Here is a 6,284-nt window from a genome sequence, read left to right on the forward strand (position 1 = left end):
TAAACCAATGATTCGTTATTGGAGTAGATAGCAACAACCATCTCATCCGGGAAAAGCCATCTTTTTCTCAACAATGTCTTTGTCATTTGATCCAATAGCGTTCCGTTAGATAGGAACAGATTTGATAAATATTGATAACTCTCAGATAGAGTATTAGAACAGAAAAATCCATTAGATAATGAACTATTGGTTCTAAGCCATCTCTGGCAATGAATCAACAATTCAAAATGCTTTTCTTGCGTATTCTTGAGAAACCAGCGTTTATATATAGATGTAGGAAGATCTGTTTGGGAAGTAAGAAGCCCCCTTGACATCTCTTCATCTGCAAAGAATTCTCGATGTGAAAACACAGAGACAAAAGGCTGATCTTTGAATAGGAAAAAGAGTGGATCCGCAGGGTCCCAAATGAATTGGCTTATTCGAAAAAAGCCTTGTTCTTTGGAAGATCTATCTCGTGTCTGGTACTGCATGGTTCCACCCTGTAAGAACTCTGAATCATTTTCTTGAAGCTCATCCTCTTCATCATAAATGATCTGCTTGCCCCGAAATGACCTGGCCCAATAGGGAAATCCCAATTCATTGGGCCTTTCGATACAATCAAATAGAAAGCCCCAAGGGCGCCATATTCTAGGAGCCCAAACTATGTGATTGAAAAAATCCTCCTCTATCTGTTGCGGGTCGAGGACTCCTCCCCCTTCTTCAAACTCCGATTCATATTTTTCATGGAGAAATCTCTGATCAACGATAGAACAAGATCCATTTTGAATCATATTTAAGGGATTCCTTGGTTCGGACCGAAGAAGCAATGTCACTCGATCATTATCAAACTGACTGCAATTTTTTTCTGTCCGTGAGGATCCCACCAGAGCGCCTTCTACTTCTAATAGGCCATGAACTAGATCAGAATTATTCTCAACGAGTCCATAAGAAGTGATCCCATTTTTTTCATCAGGTCCGGGTAGAGACCAAAGGTCTTGAGCGACCGATCCGGCAGAACAACTCAAAAGATAAAGAAGTATCGTTAATTTCTTCATGCTCCTTCCAAGTTCGAAGTACCATTTGTACAAATAAGAATCCCCCTCGTTACATGATTTCTTCTTCATATAGATAAATATAGGATCTATGGAGCAATTACTTAGAAGTACATTTTGTGAAACAGCCCTTCCTATCTGATAGAAAAGGATCCCATGATCCTGAACCGATCTTACCTGAGATCGCAAATCCCAAGTTTGTCTATGAAGAGCAGATCTAATTATATTAGTGTCTAGGATGGATTTTTTTTGTATAATACTAATCGATAAGGCCTCATTAGTAAGTGCTACAAGATCTCGTACATTGGAACCCATAGTTATGGTTATGGACCCGAATCCATTAGTATGGAACATTTTCTTTTCCAAGTGAAATCCCTTAGTATATGAAAGAGTGAAAAAGTGCTTTCGTTGTTGTGGAATAAGAAGCCTTCGTATCTTAATGCATGTATTTAATTTATTCGGAGCTATTAGAGCGGGATCTACTTTTTGGGGAATATGAGTCGAAGCAATAACAAGAATATTTCTAGTGGAACATCTTTCACAATCCCTGGAGAGATAGTTCACTAATAGACCGAGGGATAAGTAATTCGATTCATTCACATCCAGATCATGAATGTTTGGAATCCATATTATGCAAGGAGACATTGCTTTTGCTAATTCGAATTGAAAGGTGATATAAAATCGGTCTATTTCCGGCATCATATCCATAGTTAGCGTATTCATCATAGTTAGAAGCTCCAGCTCCATATCAAGGTCACGGTCGATATCGTCACTATCATCAATATCGTCACTATCGTCACTATCATCAATAAGAAAACCCTTAGGCTTGTTATCCAGGAACTTTTTCAGAAATACTGTAATGAAAGGAACATAGGAGTTTGTCGCTAGGTATTTGACCAAATAGGATCGTCCAGTTCCTATAGAACCTATCACTAAAATACCCCTAGGGGGGGTAGGGCTAAGCGGAGCGAAAAGGGTTTTCCATGAGATGGGAAATGAAAACTATTAGCCCCCCACAGGGTTTGTGAATAAGTAATTGTCTGATAATGAGCAAGGAATATCCGTCTTTCTGCTAAACAGGATGTATTGAACTCATAATGCATTAGATACTTTTTATGAATGTCAACTAAGTATCGTAAGTAAATTGCTCCCGGTTGTTCAATCATTTGATAACCAGAGTTATTCTTTGATAAATGATCACTATGAGTCAGACTCAATAGAATTTGATCAATCCTTGTTTCTGTCGTTAAGGTAGAGAACTGAACCAAGAATTCTCTTTCTTTATCATCAATCGAATCACTGTTCGAGACCCAGGATTCTATTTTATCATCAATCCAATCACCATTCACGTTTTTTATTTTTCTTATCAAGGAATAGATCGCTTTACTTGTATGACTTACATGTCTCGTATTTCTCGAAAAAGCGATTCGATTGATGGGATTTGGTATGATACTTATGAGATCGATGAGATTCCAATATTTCTTCTTAGAACGTATTGATTTGACCCCATAAGCGGGACCACCACCCCATAGCATGGGGCCACCAGAAGCAGAACCCCGTATTTCTTCTAGAGAATCTCCTAATTGTTCCAGAGCAACTAGAAAGAGATTCTTTAACCAGAAAGAATTCAGTTCAGATGTGGGATACCTATCTAGAAGTTTTCGCAACTCAATCATGTATGATGGAATCATCAAAGATTTGACCTTTTCGAACTCTGTCTGTAACTCACTATAGACTCGAGAAACAAAGAGAAGATGTGTACGAACGAGATATCCAGCAACAAGAAGAAGGAAAAGGATTGAATAGAGGAACTCCCGAACATTTAGCGATCTCAGATGTGTCGATATCAATAGTGATTCATTATTTCGATGAAAAATTTCTTCGGATAGAAGAAGATTATGTAAACAATTACTCGGAATCTCACTTATCAGATTCCATATCTTACTTATCAGATTGCATTGTGAAAGACACAATGGAATCTGAAGAATTCGCCATGATATATCTGATCCATGCATAATATCATGAAAAATGGATACAAATTTTTGGCTGCTACTTAGTATCGGCAATAGGTCTGAAAAAGTATCTAAAAATATGAAATTTATATATTTGTACCCTGTCGAGGTAAGGAACCATGGTATATATGTTTGGAATAGATTCCATTTTGAAAGAGTTGAAAAAGCACTATCTCGTTGAAAGGTTCTATACATCTGCCCTTTCTCAAGGCATTTTTTTGGACAAGGACTCCGTTTTTTCCTCTTTTCGGATGGTAAATATTTCTCAGAACATGGAGTGTGAATCAAACCCATGTTTGAATTGAAATTGAGATACTGATGCAAGTTCTTCCCTTCTGAATCAGGTAGATTCATATCTGAAAGAGATTGACAATAAGTTCTTTCAAAATTGACTATTTGTCCCTCTGTTAGAGGTGTTCCAGAAATGTCTGCGATCGAGTAAATAGCTCTACGAACGAATGGATCGGATCGAATTGGAAAATGGAAAGATTTGTACAAGTTATACCCTTCGTCGCCACTTTGCGGAAAATCGTTAGGTATCAATATGTTAGATACCTGTGACTCGATTGGTGAAATAGTATCTCTCCCCCAAAAAGCATGTTTTTTTTTACCACCGCAAAAAGAAAATATTTTGTTGCGAATGAACAAGATATTGAGGAATTGTCCATACGTAAAATCATTATTATTGATACAGGCCTTTTCCACATAAAAAGGGAATCTTTTGTTACAATAGAAGCAGAAGTGATATCGATTATTCAAGAATCGAAGTCGATTTGCTTTATAAAAAGAGGATATCAATGAACTTCTATGAAATGGTTTCACGGGATTCAGCCAATTGTCTTGATCGTGGGATATCGTTGAGAAATAGGAATCCGTGTTATCAAAAGATTTCCTGCAATTCTTTCTAGTATGGAATGAGTCAATCATCCACTTTGGTATCTTATTGAACAAAAATGGTGATATTGTTCCTCCATTGATCAAGAATTTCGATTTTTGGGAAGTATCATGGTCATCCAATAATAAGGGTTTCCTTTTTTTCAAATGAAAGATTTGAAGACCTATTGATTCTAACAACTGATTACAGAGTGGATCATTCGGACCTTTCAACTCATAGATGTGGATCTCGGACCTATGAATGGGGATACTCCCGAAACTCACAAAGAAAAAAGGAAGTGAGTTAGACAAAAAGAGAAGAAACTTGGACAAAAAAAGAAGTAACTTGGACAAAAAGAAACAAAGTGACTTAAACAAATATTTTTTGTCGATAACCTCAGACCAATCAATCGAATATTGATTAATATGTAATCGATCGAACACTACTTGAAAACGGCTATTCTGCTCAGAAATGAAATGGTCCAAATGTTCCTGGAAATTCTTGCTCCCATTGGACCATTTGTATCTATATGCATTAGGATCCCGATTCATGGATCTCTCCGTTCGAGAAATAAAAATAAGAAGATCGAACCATTTCTTCTGACTCTTTTTCAAATTTGATAAATGTTGGTTGATCGTGTATTTCATTATAGTTCTATGATTCAGAGTATCATTTCCTATTTGATACCTTTGAATTCCATATTCGAAGTTGCGATCGAATCGATTCTTTTTAATGAATCGATTCAATACATTTCTTATGTAACCAGGGATGCTATATTGGATTTGAATCAGATTTCGGATCAATCTATATTGATTGACTGCCTCCATTATGTTGTTGCTAGCAAATACCACTATTTTTGGTTTTGGATCCTCTAAATCATTCCCACAAGAGGTCTGGACCCATTTTTTTATGATCCTTCGATAAAAAGATTCATTCTCTTCATAAAAAAGAGGAGGTAGGACCAATAAAGATTGATTTTTCGATTCATCCCTGGAGTTGAATACCTCATTCAAAAATGGTTTTTGATCCAATCCGGAGGAATCAATAGAAAAAGTCAATTCCCTATGATACACCAGATCCGGCTCGGTTATTGATAGAGTGAATAGATCTGCCATTTCTTGAAATATCTCTTCTGATTCAAAATCGTGGTGTAACGTGTATCCCCCCTGTTCCGGTCATGGAATAGATGAAATAAACCAAAAAACGGATTTTTGTTCAAGAATGAAATCTTATTGGAACTGTCCAGTTCATCCTTCGGAACCATATCACATCCCGGATCTGATGAAATAGGATGAATTGAGACGGTATTTTGTAAGTACATAATTATCTTGAATATATTAACTATTTCTTTATTTTCCCATCGCCTGGAAAGAACAAAAGAAATATCTTGTTCTTTCTTCAACAATTTCTGATCTCTAGTGGACCTCTCAGTAGGATTCGAACCCAGATGAAGTTCTGACCATCTGTCAGAGAAAAAAGAACGATTGGCTCTTGCAGGATTCCCAAGAAATTCTTCGATTTTTTCCGGAAGCAGATGATTATTCATCTGCTTCTCACGTTCCATGAATAGTCGGCACATTGAGGAATATCCAGAAAGGCTTTTAGGGAATCGCTCTGATTCTATCTCTGTTCGTTCCGTTTGAAGAAAGGAAGGATCCCAACAAAGAATCGATCTTTCTTTTAGTTGCTGAATCTCTCTTTGATTGATCAATGTGTGATATTTCGAATCCTCATTCCTAATGGAATCGAAATGATCCTTGGATTGATCAGAAGATCCTTTCAATTGGCTAGAATCCGTTACTTGAATCAAACTAGATCTCGTGGAATCATATTGAATATTTGATGATACATTCCGTACCTTGCTAAAAAACCGATCCTTGTTTACCAACCACACATTGTCTAACCAAATCCAATTCTCTCTCGACATGTTCCTCAAAAAATCCGATTCGTGCGGATTCTTCCCCCAACTAACGAAGAGATCTTGACGGAATTGCCACATATGAAATTGAGCACAATTTTGCAAAGAAATAGCCCGCTTGTTTCTCAAGAAGAGATGGGAAACATGCTCAATATCATTTGATTGAATAGTTGACCCAGCCCCTTGTTGTTTGAAGAAACCCTCCACTTCAATTGGTATTTTTTCACGAAAAGCAAACATGAGATAATAAATCCAGTCTTTCACTAAGATTCGAATAGCTGTCCCGAATTCAAGTTGATTATGTTTCGCCTCTTCCTCGGAGAAAGACGATCAAACAATTCCCAATCATGGTCCTTGCGGATCGGATCATCCATATAATATACAAAAGAAACTCCAGATATTTGATATCTTTCTCTTTGAATGAGATCTCAATTCCAGCGACGGTTTCA

Source organism: Abrus precatorius, unplaced genomic scaffold, assembly GCF_003935025.1.
Source record: "Abrus precatorius isolate BTA unplaced genomic scaffold, Abrus_2018 Scaffold0, whole genome shotgun sequence".
NCBI classification, from domain to species: domain Eukaryota; kingdom Viridiplantae; phylum Streptophyta; class Magnoliopsida; order Fabales; family Fabaceae; genus Abrus; species Abrus precatorius.